Below are 18,638 nucleotides of genomic sequence, written 5' to 3' on the forward strand. Positions count from 1 at the left end.
TAACATTTGTTAGGGAGCTTAAGCTTCATGATCATTCTACCCCAAAGATCTTTCATCAGAAGCCAGAAATGGCATCTCTGACTTTTTAAAAATATTTTAACTCTTTTTTTTGGTTTACTCTTTTTAAAAAAATTGATTTATTTTTTATTGAGGTATAATTTGCTTATAACATTATATTAGTTTCAGGTGTATACAGTAATGATTCTATATTTGTATATGTTGCAAAATGATCATCATAACGTTTAGTTAACATCCATCACCACACATAGTTAAAAAATTTTTCTTGTGATGAGAACTTTTAAGATTTACTCTCTTATCAACTTTCAAATATTTGATACAGTATTATTAACTACAGTCACCATGTTATACATTACATCCCCATGATTTATTTATTTTATAACTAGAAATTTGTACCTTTTGACCCCCTTCACCCATTTAACCCACCCTGCACCTCTGGCAACCACCAATCTGTTCTCTGTATATTTGAGCTCAGTTTTTGTTTTTGTTTTAGATTCCACATATAAGTGAGATAATATGGTATTTGTCTTTCTCTGTCTAAGTTATTTCACTTAGCATACTGCCCTCAAGGTCCATCCATGTTGTCACAAATGGCAAGATTTCATTCTTTTATGGCTGAATAATATTCCATTGTATACCATTATCCATTCATCTGTCAATGGACACTTAGGTTGTTTCCATGTCTTGGCTATTGTAAATAATGATGCATTGAACATGGAGGTGTATATATCTTTTCAAATTAGTGTTTTTGTTTTCTTTGTATACATACCTAGAAGTGGAATTGCTGGATCATATGGTAGTTCTATTCCTAATTTTTTGAAGAACCTCCATACTGTTTTCCACAGTGGTTGCACCAATTTACATTCCCAGCAATAGTGTACAAGGGTTCCCTTTTCTCCACACCTTCTCCAGCATTTATTTGTAGACTTTTTGATGATAGCCATTCTGACTGATGTGAGGTGGTACCTCATTGTGGTTTTTATTTGCTTAAAAACCTTTTAAATTTGAATGTGACACAAATACAGAAAAGTAAAGATATTATAAGTATACAACTCAGTGATATGCACAAAATGAACACACCTGTGTAGCCACAAATTTTTTTTTTTACATGTTTATTGGAGTATAATTGCTTTACAATGGTGTGTTAGTTTCTGCTTTATAACAAAGTGAATCAGTTATACATATACATATGTTCCCATATCTCTTCCCTCTTGCATCTCCCTCCCTCCCACCCTCCCTATCCCACCCCTCTAGGTGGTCACAAAGCACCGAGCTGATCTCCCTGTGCTATGCGGCTGCTTCCCACTAGCTAGCTATTTTACATTTGGTAGTGTATATATGTCCATGCCACTCTCTCACCCTGTCACATCTTACCCCTCCCCCTCCCCATATCCTCAAGTCTATTCTCTAGTAGGTCTGTGTCTTTATTCCCGTCTTGCCACTAGGTTCTTCATGACCTTTTTTTTTTTTCCCCTTAGATTCCATATATATGTGTTAGCATACTGTATTTGTTTTTCTCTTTCTGACTTACTTCACTCTGTATGACAGACTCTAACTCCATCCACCTCACTACAAATACCTCCATTTCATTTCTTTTTATGGCTGAGTAATATTCCATTGTATATATGTGCCACATCTTCTTTATCCATTCATCCGATGATGGACACTTAGGTTGCTTCCATGTCCTGGCTATTGTAAATAGAGCTGCAGTGAACATTGTGGTACATGACTCTTTTTGAATTATGGTTTTCTCAGGGTATATGCCCAGTCGTGGGATTGCTGGGTCGTATGGTAGTTCTATTTGTAGTTTTTTAAGGAACCTCCATACTGTTCTCCATAGTGGCTGTATCAATTTACATTCCCACCAACAGTGCAAGAGTGTTCCCTTTTCTCCACACCCTCTCCAGCATTTATTGTTTCTAGATTTTTTGATGATAAATAGAACATTGCCAGGACCCCAGGAGCTTTCTTCAGGATAACCAATATTCTGACTTATCAGTATAAATTAGTTTTGCCTGTTTTTGAAATTTATATAAATGAAATCTTATTTATTTATTTATTTAGTTACTTAGTTATAGTTCTATCTTCATCCCTAAATATTAACTTTATGAGATTCATCCTTAATGTTGTGTATAGCACCAGCTAATTCATCCTCATTACTGTATAGAATTTCATTGTGTAACTATACCACAATTTATCCATCAATTCTACTGTTGATGAGCATTAAGGTTATTTCCAGTTTGGGGATGTAATGTGTAGTACTACTATGAACATGTCTGGTACATATCTTTTGTAGCACATGTGCATGCATTTCTGTTAGGTACATACCTAGGAATACAATTGCTGGGTCATAGAATATGCATATGGTCAGCTTTAGTAGATACTATCAAATTGTTTTCCAAAGTTGCTTTTCAAGAGGATCTATATTTTCCTCAAGATCTACTCCCCTACTGTTTTTTGCCACTAGACTCATCACTAGAATCAAGATCTCACCATGTTTCTGGTGGGCAAGTATAAAGTCAGACTCAAGAGGAAATAGTTTCTATTTGATCAAAATTTAAAGATTTTTTTATATTTGTTATATTGCCATAAACCTGAGGGAATATGTACTGGAATGGATTCTAAGGGTGTTTTACCAAGAAAGATGGAATCTAACACCATATCAGACCAAATTCATTGATATAGGTATACTTACCAAAGATTCTGGATTTAATGCATTTGCTTCTGCAGAAGGAAGTAGTTCTAACAGCTTAACTGACTAGTTGACTAAAATTTGGACTGAATGGTGGCCTACATTTAATGAGATTGTGATGCTAGAACTTCCATGACATAATGTAGAGGAAAGGCTCTAAAGGCTTAGGGGGATAGGAATGATGGAGTGAATTTATGAAATGCAATTTCTACACTCACCATTGCCACTACCACTACCACCACCCATATATACGCTCTGTAACTCATGATGGCACAGAGAACATTCCCTTCTCTAAGGCTTTGAGAAATATATTAGTAAGAGGAGCACTGGTATATTAGGCACCTAGGGCTATTTAACAAACCACCCTAAAACTTAGAAGCTTAAAAAAACACACTTATTTAAATCACAAGTTCATGGATTGACTGAGTAGTTAGATCTAACTAACAAGAAAACTCCAGATCTGATAGAAACTTGACTTGAATCACTAAAATGGAAATTCATGACTTCCAAGAACCCAGTTCCAAGACCAAAGAAGTTCACAGAGACAGAGCTCTGTGACTGAAGGAGAGGCTAGGTCCCTTGAGGAAAGACCCTTCAACATTGCCATAAATACATACTGTAAATATTTTTCCCAAACCTTCTACAAAGGGACCTGTAGCCATTCACCATGGTGACAACACTGAGGAAAAAAATATTCAGGCTTTTTTGGGGGAAAACTAGACACTCTCTCTGAGTCAATGTTAATTTCTGAAGACCCAAATCATCAGTCTGATCCATAAGTCTAAAAGTGGGCTTATGGTGGTAAAATGGTAAGTGGCATTTTGACCTATGTTTGAATAACAGTGGCTAAATATGTAAGATAACCCTCTCTCTGCTTATTCCACCCCCTCCCCCAGTTCTTGAATATATAGAGAGTAGACATATTCAGACAGTGGCAGAATCTCTACATTTGCTCTCTGATCTATGAAATAAGAGCTATTATTGCAGGAGGAACCAAGTATAAGCCTCAGGAACTTCCTGTCTGTACACAGATAGTAAACCAAAAGCAAAACTTAATGCTTGTGGAAACTGTAGAAATTAGTGACACCATCACAGACTTAAAAGAAGGAAGGTGTTGATACCTATCATATCCTCATTTAATTCCCCTGTTTGGGCTGTGCAGATACAGGATGCATCTTGGAGAATGACTGTGGACTCTTGTAAACTTCATCAGATGGTGACAGCTGCTTTCCAGATGTCCTGTATTTACTAGAGCTAATCAATACATCCCCTGACCCCTGGTATGAAGCTATTGACCTGGAGAATGCTTTTTCTTTCTGTAAGTTTGCAAGGATCACAAGAATCAGTTTAGTTTTACCTGAAAGGGCCAACAGTACACCTTCATAATCTGGCCTCATGGCTACATCAACTCTACTACTCTGTGCCATAATATACAAATATGATGACTATCTTGAGTTCCATAAAATATTATGCTAGTCTTCTACATTGATGGCATTACAATGATTGTACCAGATGAGGGGAAAGTAGTACACTAACTAGAGAATTGGAAACAAACCTCATAAAAATTGAGAACCCATTGAATGGTCTTGACACCTTCATAGAAAATCTATTACACATGAAAGTTTGAGTTCATTCTTCAACTCCCAATTCCATTTCATTGATTTATAGATTCCATTGTGTATGCTTATGCCAGTACCACAAAGTTTTGGTTGCTATGGAGCTATGGTCTGAATGTTTGTATTGCTCTAAAATTCCTATGTTGAAATTCTAACCCCCAAGATGATGGTATTAGGAGGTGGGGCATCTGTGAGGCTACAGTGGAAAGATGGCCATCTATGAACCAGGAAGTGCATTGATCTTGGACTTCCCAGCCTCAAGAACTGTGAGAAATAAATGTTTATCGTTCATAAGGCACCCAGTCTATATTTTGTTATAGCAGCCCAGAAGAACTAAGACATGTAGCTTTGAAGTAAGTTTTGAAATAAGGAAGTATAAGTACTCTTATTTTGTTCTTCATTTTCAAAATCGTTTTGAATATTCAGATTCCGTAACAATTCTGTATGAATTTTGGGGTTTGTATTTCCATTTCTTCAAAAAAGGCCGCTGGGACATTGATGGAGGTTGCATTGAATCTGTAGAGTGATTTGTGGAGTGTTGCTATTTTAACAATACTAAGTATTCCAATCCATGAACACAGGCGTTTTTCCATTTATTTAGGTCTTCTTTAATGCTAACTTTAGGTGTAGTTTGCTCTTCTTTTTCTAGCTCATTAAGGTGAAAATAATTAATTTGAGATTTTTATTCTTTTTTAATGTAGGCATTTAAAGCTTTAAGTTTCCCTGGGCACTGCTTTTGCTGCATCCTATAGGTTTTGGTATGTTGTATTTTTGTTTTCATTCATCACAAAGTATTTTCTAATTTCTTTTTTGATTTCATCTTTGACCCATTGGTTGTTTAAGAATGTGTTGTATAATGTTGACATATTTGTGAGTTTTCCAATTTTCCTCCTGTTATTAATTTCTAGTTTCATTTCATTGTGGTCAGAGGAGATACTTTGTAAGATTTCAACCTTTTAAAATTTATTGAGACTTATTTTGTGGCTTTACCTATGGTCTATTGTGGATAATGTTCATGTGTACATCAAAAGAGTGTATATTCTACTCTTGCCGTATGAAGTGTCCTATATTGTCTAAGTCTTGTTGGTTTATAGTGTTGTTCAAGTCCTCTATTTCCTTAATGATCTCCTGTCTATTTGTTCTATCCATTATTGAAAGTAGGATTTGTATTTCCCTAATTATTAGTGATGCTGAGCATCATTTCATATACCTGTTGGCCATTTGTATATGTTCATCGGAGAAATGCCTGGCCAGAGATTCTGGGGACCTTTCAAACTTTTATGCTATTTCAAAATGCTGTTCTTGTTCTCAGTGGCCCCCAAGCATCTTGACTATGACAGGTTCCATTAGCACTCTTAGACAGGCAAGACAGAAACCAGTGCCTTATGCAGCCCCCAGAAAAAAATCAAAATGTTGGATATATGGTCCAGTCCTTTACTTTTCTCCACAGGGAGAAGCTGGGAGCTGGAGATTTTTCACTTTGCACTGAGCTAGGGAGTAGGGCTATGGTTTATGCTAGCTTGCTAGTTCAAACCACAGTTTTTGTTCTTAATGGGTCCCAGGTGACTAGAGTATTCTGGGTCCCATCAGCACTCTAAGACAGGTGAGACAGAGCCAATGCCTCAGTCAGCCCCCAGAAAAATCAGAATATTGGTTATATGGCCTAGTCATTTCATCCCCAGGCATAAGCTGGGAGTTGGGGGTGTTCCTTCAATCATATGGCACTGTGGTGTTAGTAGTGCTTATGTTGAGAGGGTGTTGCAAATATTCCTACTGACTTTATTGTGGCTGGTTTCACATCACCAGGGACACAGGGGCCTCTCAACTAGTTTCTGGATTTCTCACAAAGGGAATTGTTCTGTGTATTGTGTTGAATTGGTGTTTCTGTGGGAAGAATGGAGGATCCAGGGCTTCCTATTCTGCCATCTTGCTGATATCATTCCCCTTCTTTGTCTTGAAACAATTTTTAACTTGAAGTCTACACTTCAAATATTCTGATGCTTTATTGGTTAATTGCATACATGTTTAGGACTGTTATATCTCCATGGAGAATTGACCTCTTATCATTATATAATGTCCTTCTTTATCCCTGATATTCTTCCTTATTCTCAGGTCCACTTTGTCTGAAATTAATATAGCCACTCCAATTTTTTAAATTTAGAATTGGCATGGAATTTCTTTTTCCATTTCTTAACTTTTAACCTATTTGAGTGTATATATTTTAAATCAGTTTCTTGTCAACAACATATAGTTGGGATCTTTTTGTAAAATTCATACTGACAATCTATTTCTTTTAATTGGTGTATTTAGGCCATTTATATTGAAAGTGACTATTGATACTTTCAGACTAATATCTACCATTTTTGGTAACTTTACTATTTGTTACATTTATTTTTTGTTTTTTTCCCCCTCTTTTTCTGCCTTCTCTGGTTTTATTTTATATGATTTCATTTTATCTTCTTTCTTAACATTTCAATTATTCTTCTTTTTAAGTTTTCTTTAGTGATTGCCCTAGAGTTTGTGATATACATTTTTTAACTAATCTGAGTTCACCTCTAAATAACACTAAACTGCTTCACATGTAGTGCATACATCTTGTAACAGAGTATTCCCAATTCCTTCCTCTAATCCCCTATGATTTTTCTTTCAATCATTAAGCCTTTTTATATGCTATAATCACTCAACACATTGCTACTTTTATTACTTTAAAATAATTATCTTTTAGAACAATTAAGAATAATAAAACTTTAAAAATTAATTTTACCTTTACTCTTTTTCTGGTGATCTTCTCTTCTGAATGGAGATTCAAGTTCCTGACAGATATTATTTTCCTTCTTCCTGAAGAACTTCTTTTAATATTAATTGCAGGGCATATCTGTTGGTGATGAATTTCCTCAGTTTTTGTTTTTCTGAGAAAGTCTTTATTTCTTCTTTACCTTTGAAGGATAATTTCATTAGATATAGAATTCTAGGTGGTGGGTTTTTTTCTTTCAATACTTTAAATATTTTACTCCACTTTCTTTTTGCTTTCATGGTGACTGATGAGAAGTCCTCTGTAATTCTTCTTCTTGTTCTTCTAAAGGTAAGGTGTTTTCCCCCTTCTCTGGCTTCTTGAATATGATATATTCTTGATGTTCTCTGAGCTTCCTGGATCTGTGGTTTGAAGTTTGTCAATAAGTTTTTTAAATTCTCAGGCATCATTACCTCAAATATTTTATCAGCTTCTTTGTTTCTTTCTGTTAACCAATTAAGTGCATGTTACACCTCTTGAAATTGCCCCATAGTTCATATATGTTTTATTCTGAGTTTTCATTAATTCTTTTTTCTCCTTGAATTTCAGTTTGGGAGGTTTTCTTGACCTATCTTTACATTCACTGATTCTCTCCTTGGCCATGTCCAGTCTACTGATGAGCCCATCAAAGATATTCTTCATTTCTGTTACAGTGCCTGTGATGCTAGCATTTCCTTTTGATTCTTTCGTAGAGTTTCTGTCTCTCTGCTTCCATTACCCATCTATCTGTTCTTGAATACTGTCTACTTTCCCCATTAGAGCCCTTACCATATTAATCATGTTTTTTAATTCTAAAATCTTTGTTGTATCTGAGTCTGGCTCTGATGCTTATTTTGTATCTTCAGGCTCTGTTTATTCTTGCCTTTTAGCATGCCTTATATTTTTATGTTGAAAGCCAGGCATGACATATTGGGTAATAGTACTGAGATAAATAGGCCTTTGGTGTGAGATTTTGTTTTAATCTTGCTAGAAGTTGGACTGTGTTTAATATTTGCAGTAGCTGTAGATGTCAAAGGCTTCAAATTTCTCTAGTGTTCTTGATTTTTGTCTCATTTTGTCTTTGGTATGCCCTAAGAACTACTCATCAGGTAGAGTCTGCATCTTGCAGATTTTTCATCTGTAATCCACTCTTATTATAATATATAGAGAGTTATTTCAGAAAAAGGGCTCCAGAAGAAACCTGCTCAGAGAAATCTGCAAAAGTTGTGATGTTGGAAAACTACTCTTTATAAATGAGATGGCTGAACAATGGGAAGGTGTGAGCCAAAGATTTTATATCCGACTAAGTTAACTTTCAGATATAAATACAAGCTATAATGAGCATGCAATAACTCAGGAAATATTATTCCCATGATACTTTCTAAGAGATTTAATAGAAAAAAAGCTTTAGATACCAAGAAATCATAGGAGTAGTTTGGCATATATTTGATGGTGAGCAGTAATTATATTTACCTGTAAAGCTAAGAATAAGTGATGAAGATGGAATGACAAAATAGAGGCAAATATGATATACTCTGAAATATATGTATAATACAAATAACAAAAATGGGTATAGAAGGAGGACAACTTCATAGATATTAACTAGGAGTAAGAAGATATAGGCTTAAATTAGAAGCTGGGTCAGAAGGAGGGGAGAGGCAAAAAGAGAGTACTAGCAAATTTTATTATGGTTCATTAAGGGAATCAATAGACAGTATCTTTAAAAGTAAGATAAAAGTATTATATGAAGATATTAGTATAAAATAATGGTTCTTCAAGTGTGGTACTGGACCAGTAGATCCATATCATTTAGAAAGTTGTTAGAAATGCAAATTCTCATGTCCTACCCCAGACCTGCTGAATCAGAACTCTGGAGTTGGGACCCAGCAATTTGTGTTGTAACAGCTCTCCAGGGGATTCTGATATATGCTACAGCTTGAAAACCACTGGAATAAAGATATCATTAGAACAAAAATGAAACCTTTTTAAATAGCAAAAGATACACCGAAAAGTAAAGTGAAATATTTTATGTGCATAAAACACACTCACATACACACATGTATTCATATGCCAAAATTGAGAACCCCCCTTCCCGAAGGTACTATTTATAATAGCAACAAAAATTACAAGGTATATTAAAATAAATCCTATAAAAGGTGTAATACTTTTAGGAAGAAAATTATAAAACTTTAATTAAAAATCTTTTAAAAGACCTAAGTGAATATAGAGTTATACTACATTCATGAGGGGAAGATTCATTGTCATAAACATAGTTATTTTTTTCAAATTATTCTACACATTAAATGAAAATATAATCAAGATATCAATAGGATTTTATTCTTACAGAACTTGACATGCTGATACTAAAATTTATATTATAATTCATGTAGAAGAAAAATAGATAAGAATGATCATGAAAATTTTGAAGAATAAGCATAAAGAACTTGTACTATTAGATAGCAAAATTTATTACAAATCCATAATAATCAAAATAGTGTAGTATTAAGGCACACATGAATAGACAAATAATAGATGGAGAAAAATAATGAACTTATAAACAGAACCAAGTATAAATGTAATCTTATTATATGACACATAGAGAACAGTAAGTCAGCGGGTGAAATGATTGACTTTTCAATAAATGGCATTAGGATAATGGGCTCTCCTTATGGAAACAGATAAATTTAGATCAATACCTCACACCATTCACAGACATTTAAGAATTTAATTTCTGGGACTTCCCTGGTGGTGGTCCAGTGGGTAAGAATCTGTGCTCCCAATGCAGGGGGCCCAGGTTCGATATACAATCGAGAAAAGACAGTCTCTTCAATAAGTGGTGCTGGGAAACTGGACAGCTACATGTAAAAGAATGAAATTAGAACACTCCGTAACACCATACACAAAAATAAACTCAAAATGGATTAGAGACCTAAATGTAAGACCGGACACTATAAAACTCTTAGAGGAAAACATAGGAAGAACACTCTTTGACATAAATCACAGCAAGATCTTTTTTGACCCACTTCCTAGAGTAATGGAAATAAAAACAAAAATAAACAAATGGGACCTAGTGAAACTTAAAAGCTTTTGCACAGCAAAGGAAACTATAAACAAGACGAAAAGACAATGCTCAGAATGGGAGAAAATATTTGCAAATGATTCAAGGGACAAAGGATTAATCTCCAAAATATATAAACAGCTCATGCAGCTCAATATTAAAGAAACAAATGACCCAATCCAAAAATGGGCAGAAGACCTAAATAGACATTTCTCCAAAGAAGACATACAGATGGCAAAGAAGCACATGAAAAGCTGCTCAACATCACTAATTATTAGAGAAATGCAAATCAAAACTACAATGAGGTATCACCTCACACCAGTTAGAATGGGCATCATCAGAAAATCTACAAACAACAAATGCTGGAGAGGGTGTGGACAAAAGGCAACCCTCTTGCACTGTTGGTGGGAATGTAAATTGATACAGCCACTATGGAGAACAGTATGGAGGTTCCTTAAAAAACTAAGAATTACCATATGATCAAGCAATCCCACTACTGGGCATATACCCAGAGATAACCATAATTCCAAAAGACACATGCACCCCAATGTTCATTGCAGCAGTATTTACAATAGCCAGGTCATGGAAGCAACCTAAATGCCCATCGACAGACGAATGGATAAAGAAGATGTGGTACATATATACAATGGAATATTACTCAGCCATAAAAAGGAATGAAATTGAGTCATTTGTTGAGACGTGGATGGATCTAGAGACTGTCATACAGAGTGAAGTAAGTCAGAAAGAGAAAAACAAATATCGTATATTAACGCATGTATGTGGAACCTAGAAAAATGGTACAGATGAACCGGTTTGCAGGGCAGAAGTTGAGACACAGATGTAGAGAACAAACGTATGGACACCAAGGGGGGAAAACCATGATGGGGTGGGGATGGTGGTATGCTGAATTGGGGGATTGGGATTGACATGTGTACACTGATGTGTATAAAATTGATGACTAATAAGAACCTGCAGTATAAAACAAACAAACAAACAAACAAAAAGAAAGGACTAGAGGGAACTTTCTTGAGTGCTAGATGTGTTCTATACCTTTATCTTTATAGGGGTTACACAGGCATATATACATATGTGTAATTTTATTTAGTAGTACACTTAAAATTATTGCTTTTTATGTATTTCATGTATGTTATATCTTAATAAAAAAATTTAAGTTCCTGTGGCAATTCTTATATTACATTTCTCCTCTGTCCTTTGTTTTCAGTCTCTTCTTTAAACCATGAAAGTCAACACTATCCTGGGGCTTTCAGAGTAACTACCTCTCTTTGGGGCCCATATTATCCCTGTGTCTTCTTTGTTTTATTGCTGATCCTCTTTCTCTTTTGCTTAGGCCAATCTTATATACCAGCTCTAGGATATTCTATTTTTGCCCTCTTCCATGTTCCATGATTTAGGATTGTCCATGTTATAAAGGTCCAAGGGCACAGGGGTACTTATGGAGGATTTGTTCTTTAAGTGTCTTTCAAATACAAAAAGTAGGCCATCATAGACAGTGAGCTATTAGTAACCCTAATGCAACACTGGCCCCATTCCAATGATTTGCTTTTGGAGATAAACAACCTAGATCAGACAAATAATAAAGGGATTCTTTCTGGGCTTTAAGTACCCACTGAATAATTTCTAACGTGTCTCTAAATAATCATCAATGGCTTTTATAGAGTTACCTTTAAGCTAATTTGCCCTCTTTTCTCATCCTTCCTCTATCCTTATACTTCTAGTCCTTCACATCATGTTACCCATTTTAAACACTTATACTGTTATATTCCTCAGTCATCTTCCACAAAGCCTTTTAAAATTTATCCCCGGACCTCTCACCCTCCACATTCTAAACATTGAACTATTTAAGATGTGGAATATGTATAAGTCAAATTATTCTCCCATATTGTTACCTGTATCTTAAGAAACTCACCTTAAACTCACACCCTCCAGAAAGATGAATTGGAAGCATATTTATAATCCCTATGCTGATACATTATTTGCTAATCACAACACAGACCACAGTACTGTTTCAATTAATGGCTAAATATGTTTAGCATTACAAAAATTTTTCTAAATTAAAATCCACAGAAAATACCTAAATCTATGATGACAATACCTAGACATTCCTCAGTAAATTCCATCACAGTGTGAATGCAAATGTGTAGAAGTAGATACCCTATGCTTGCATGCTCAGTCAATTGAGTTCTCATACATACCAAGTTAGTGAAGAAGGTACAATAGTGTAGTGTAGAAAGCACTTGACCTGTGAGTTAGGCAGAGTACGTATTATTTCACGAATTAGGCCCAGATTGGCAAAAGGACTTGTTCAAGGTCACACAAGGCAGAATCAGAGCTGGAACCTTTCTTTTGCAGTGTTCCTTCCATATTACCATACTGACCTTTTAAAGCCCTTTAGGGGTCAGATTCACTGATATCCTCAAACAAGAGTTCCCTGAGGAAAGCTGTACCAATTACTAGTCCGTGATCTTTCCTTATCCTCAGAAGTGAACTCATAGCAAACTTTTCCTTTCACATAACACACTTGGCACACTCTATGCCATTTACCTCCATCTATCTCCTGAACCTCTGTATTCCTACCTTCTGAGGCTTTGGAAGGTGCTGAGATAATCTGCTGGGGTGTGATACTTTATTTTAGAGATAATGAGGAAGCTGGGGGCTTGGGAATGTCGAACTAGGAGACATAGAGGAATGATGGGCTGGGAAGAGGAAGACAGTTACTTATTTTAAATGGTTTTTATTCTAGGCTGCTCATGATTTAAACAGTAATATTTTAGCCTGATAACGTTTTTGTTAATCATGCTCTCCCCTGAGTCATTCTGATCCCTGAGGCAAGGAGCCAGTTTTCTTCTGCAGAAAGGTTATTGCTTCTCTTAATGTTCTGAGAGAACATTAAGAGAAGGGGGATGGGGATATCTTGAGGGTTGGTATTTGAGCTTGGTGAGGAAGCAGGAAGAGCACGCCAAGGGCTAGGACAAATCATTCTCCGTTTTCTTATGGATGTCATTCCAAGTCTTAACAATTATCCAACAATTTCATTCAAACATTTGTTTTGAGCATATATCCATAGTGTTCCTATCCATCTGCCTATCAATATCTATCTATCTATCTATCTATCTATCGATCTATCTATCTATCTATCTATCTATCTATCTATCTATCTATCTATCTGTCTGTCTGTCTATCTAACAGTCATCTATCTATCTATCTATCCATACTGTGCTCTGTTAGATACCAGAATGCAAAGACGAAAGTTCAAGACAGTTTCTGCCCTTAAGGACCTCATGTCATGAGCACAAAACATGGCTATGAGCATAATGTGCTTTCAAACTACCACATGTATATAACTCTGTTTTCTTCTTTGCTCACTAAATATGAAGTAGATTTGAAAAGATGGTGGTATTGCTCCTGTGAAAAGAATTTGTTGGTTTTAGTAAATTCTGCCTGGTATTCTCAAAAGGGGACATTGCAGTGGGAGAGGTTTCTGGCCGAAGTTTGTCAGAAGTGCTGCCAAAGTGTGAAATCAGCCAAGGTTTCTTTGGTGCCCTTCCAACCTCCCTGACTACTGGCTCTCAAATCTCCAGTGCCTTAAAACTGTCCCCCACCTTTCCAAGCCCTCTTCCTATTGCATCTCACCCAGATCTGCCTTACTTGGGAAGTTCCTGCTTGGAGTTTTTCTATTTAGTCTTTTGCTGGTGAAAATGTATCTATACTCTTTTTCAGAAGACTGTGGACTTAGAGACACTAACCCTCTGGAGATAGGCACTGATTCAAGATACACTTAAATAGAGGTCAGCCCTATTTGCCTCTGGTTAATTCTACTATCCGTGCATGAAGGATGGGATTTCTCCTCCTTGTACCAGACCATTAGAAAAGTAGCCTATCCCATTTGTCTTCTTTATCATCTTTCTCTAAGTCAAATTCCACAGTAGTTATGTTTATTTTGCTTCAAGATTCTATAGCTGTTTTACTCTCTATTATGGGTGCTATAATTTAGAAAGAATGCTGTACTAATTTCAACTCTAATAATAACCTAGACAATTCAGTCATCATAGTTGAAAGGAGTTCATTTTGTACAGTGGTTCCTAATCTTTTTCACATCATGATACAAATAGAAGATAGTATCTGTATATCTCACTGGGACAAACAGGCAAAGCTGCTTGCAGCTAGAAGCAACTGGCCTGGAGGTTCCAGCTACCCAAAGCCATTTCTGATCACCTTGAGAGTTAAAGGAATTAGTATCTTATTACATGCCTATAGTCTATTTGTGGAGAACCAATGTGCCAAGAACAACACACCACTTGGGAGGTTCCAAGATTTCCAAGTACTGTCAACTAAATCCCCTAAGTCTTTTTTCACATATGAAGCTCTTAAGTCAAATCTGATCCATCCTGTGTATTTGAAGGATTTTTGCATTGATCATTATCACATTTCATTTTTTAAAAAAAATATTGGGCCCATTTCAGCTCTCTTCATCCCTATACAGGTCATCAGCAAAAATTTTGAACAAGCCAAGGACTACATTTCTCCCTGTATTTGATACCTTTTATCCCTTTACTTAACATTTCTTGAGCACCTTTTACGTGATGAACAAAACATCTACAGTTTCCATCCTCATGGATCTTATGATGAATCCAGTAAGCAGAACTGTTTTGGTGTAATTGTTCAATTAGTTGTGAGCTCATCTAATTGTGTTGTTACCTTTCTATTTTTTTCATAAGTATATCATGTGAAACTTTGTCAAATGCCTTCATTGTTCAATCCAGATATACCACATATACAGCATTCATCTTATATGCTAACCTAGTAAATGTAAGAAAGAAGTGCACCATGTCTGTAAATAGGCATGAAATTGTAAGTTGCAAGCTTTGCTGTCACTTGCCAGTAAGTACACAGGAAGATTTTGTGGGGATGTGTCTCTGGCTTGCTTGAGGAGAAAGGCTCCAAAGGAAACAAGAAATATGTTTCTGCATGGAAAGAGAAGAGGAAAATGAGGCGGGGTGTGTGTGTCATGGAATGAGAGGGGAGACGTATCAGAGTAATTGAGAATGACTAGCACATAGCTTAAAGTTATGCCAGTAACTCCAAAAGTAACAAGTAAAGTAGTCAGTTGAGGCACACCAGGGTGAGAGGGACAAGATTTTAAAAGGTATTAGGAGACACACAGCAAAGATGGTGGTTCCCAAACAGCAATATTTTCTACAACTTTGGTCATTATGAGTGAGACAAAAGACATACAAAAGACTATGAATTAGGCAATGTGGGAAAAGTGTAGCTGTCCAGCTGTATATGCCAGTTACTGACAATATTGTTATATATTGTTTTCTGTTAATTGAGCTTCTTAATGTAACATTAGGCCAAGGGTGTACACTATGCAAATTATGATGCTTTGGTAAAAGAAAGCTGCTTGCCTTGGCACAACAGATATTGCTAGCTGTACCATATACCAAAATAGAGTATTCATAGTAACTTAATTTGGGCCTTTTGTTCTATCAAAAATCAGCATGGGATTTTCAGTAGGAAATTTGAGTATTCTATCAAAACTGTTGGTAATACATGTTGGTTCCTAGTGATCACCACTTTTTTTTTCTTCTCATCAGTAATTTCTTTTGGTAATCAGTTCTAAAGCCCTGACTAAACTTTACATTGAGATCACATTTTATAAGTTCTGAAATTTCCTCTTATTAATAAGGAGTATATTTTCCAGCCTCTATTTTTAATAGACTTTATATTTTTAAGAGCTCTTTTAGTTTCATAGCAAACTTGAGCAGAAGATGCAGAGATTTCCTGTATAGCCCCTGCCCGCCCCCCCACATAGCCTCCCCATTATCAACACCCTTCACCGGAGTGGAACATTTGTTACAATTGATGAGCCAAGATTGATATGTTATTATGAACTAAAGTCCATAGTTTACATTAGTGTTCACCCTTGTGTTGTACATCCTGTGGGTTTGGACACATGCACGATGTCATGTATCCACCATTACAGCATCATCAGAGTAGTTTCACTGCCCTAAGAATGCTCTGTGCTCAGCATGTTCATCCCTCCCTCCCCCTCCTAAACCCCTGGCAACCACTGATCCTTTTACTGTCTCCATAGTTTTGTCTTTTCCAGAGTGTCTTATAGCTGGAATCATACAGTCTGCAGCCTTTTCAGGTTGGCGTCCTTCACTTAGTCATATGCATTCAAGGTTCCTCCATGGCTTTTCGTGGCTTGATAGATCATTTCTTGTTAGCAGTGAATACTATTCCATTGTCTGGATGGACTACAGTTTATTTCTCCATTTGCTTACCAAGGTCATCTTGGTTGCTTCCAAGTTTTGGCAATTATGAATAAAGCTTCCATAAGCATTTTTGTGCAGTTTTTGTGTGGACCTAAGTTTTCAGCTCCTTTGGGGAAATACCAAGGAGCATGATTGCTGTATCATATGGTAAGAGTATTTTTATTTTGTAAGAACCTGACAAACTGTCTTCCAAAGTAGCTGCATCATTTTTTGCATTCCCACCAGCAGTGGATGAGATTTCCTGTTGTGCCTCATCTTCATTGGATTTTCATCATTCTAATAGGTGTGTAGTGGTATCTTACTGTAGTTTTAATTTGCATTTCCCTGATGATGTGTGATGAGGAGCATCTTTTCATATGCTCATTTGCCATCTGTGTATCTTCTTTGGTGAGGTGTCTGTTCATATCTTTTGCCCATTTTTAAAAATTGGGGTAAGAACACTTAACATGAGATCTAGACTCTTAACAAAATTTTGAAGTGTACAATACAGTACTGTTAACTCTAGGCACTATGTTGTACAGTAGATCTCTAGAACTTATTCATCTTGTATAACTGAAACTTTATATCCATTGAACAACATCTCCTCATTTTCCCCTCCCTTCAGCCCCTGACAACCACCATTCCACTCTCTGCTTCTATGAGCTTGACTATTTTAAATACCTCATGTAAGTGGAATCATGCAGCATTTTTCCTTCTGTGACTGGCTTATTTCACTTAGCATAATATCCTTCAGGTACATCCATGTTGTCACATATGGCAGGATTTCCTTCTATTTAAAGCTGAATAATATTCCAATGTATGTATATACTATATTTTCTCTGTCTGTTCATCTGCTAATGGACATTTAGGTTGTTTCCATGTCTTGGATACTGTGAATAATACTGCAATGAAGATGTGAGTGCAGATACATCTTCAAGGTCCTGATTTCAATTCGTTTGGATATATACCCACAGCTGTATTGCTGGATCATATGGTGGTTTTATTTTTAAGTTTTGAGGACCCTCCATATGTTTTCCATAGTGGCTATACCATTTTACATTCCCATCAACAGTGTACAAGGGTTCTAATTTTTCCACATCCTCCAAGCACTTGTTATCTTTTGATAATATCTATCCTAACAAGTGTGAGGTGAGATCTAATTGTAGTTTAGATTTACATTTCTCTGATGATTAGTGATGTTGAGTACCTTTTAGAGTTCTTCCATTCTCCATAAGTCTTTTTTTTTTAACATCTTTATTGGAGTATAATTGCTTTACAATGGTGTGTTAGTTTCTGCTTTATAACAAAGTGAATCAGTTATACATATACATATGTTCCCATATCTCTTCCCTCTTGCATCTCCCTCCCTCCCACCCTCCCTATCCCACCCCTCTAGGTGGTCTCCATAAGTCTTTAAAGATCACCAAGAAGGATCTCATCCATAACTTTTCACAGTATAAATATGAATCATCTGGTCAGAAGTTTTGACCTATTGCATGAACTACATACTTTCCTTTGTTTCATCACCTATATTGGGCTTAAAATTTCCCTTTCCAAAGGGAACTAATTCTGATCTCTTTTTAAAATCACATGTTAACATAACATATGGCCCAAGCATTTTCCCTACATTAATCAGCATATGTGAGAGGTGCTCAAAGGATAATCTGTAGTCGTGGATGCTCACTGCTTTTATGTTATCCATTGTCCCTACAGACATCTTGGACCCCTGTGTTTTCCTTTTATTTTGTTCATTTGTGCTTTAGCTAATTCAAATAAGTGATTACAGATGTTAATTGAATCATAGAATTGTATAGTTGTATCTTTCACAACATGTTCACAGTGAGAAACACCAACAAATTAGAAAGAGTCATTTGCAAAGGTATCATAAGGTTACTAGTAGCATCAAGTTGAAAATGAATACCCATCAATAAAAATACAAGGCAAAGTTTGGAAATATATAATTATCCTACCTGTAGGCATAGACTTTTAGAACGTTACATTTTGCAGGTGAAAAACTGATGTTCTGGGAGGTGGAGACCAACTTTTCCTATGGTTTCCATGAGGAAAGATTTTTTTCCCTATACTCTCCTGGAATCTGTCTATTCCTTCATCTACTAGTTCTGATGATTCACCTGACTGATGAACTTGGGAGTATGAATTGAGCATGTGTAACTGAGCTTCTTCCTCCTTCTGTTCCCTTGGTTGC

Source organism: Eubalaena glacialis, chromosome X (assembly GCF_028564815.1).
Source record: "Eubalaena glacialis isolate mEubGla1 chromosome X, mEubGla1.1.hap2.+ XY, whole genome shotgun sequence".
Lineage (NCBI taxonomy): Eukaryota > Metazoa > Chordata > Mammalia > Artiodactyla > Balaenidae > Eubalaena > Eubalaena glacialis.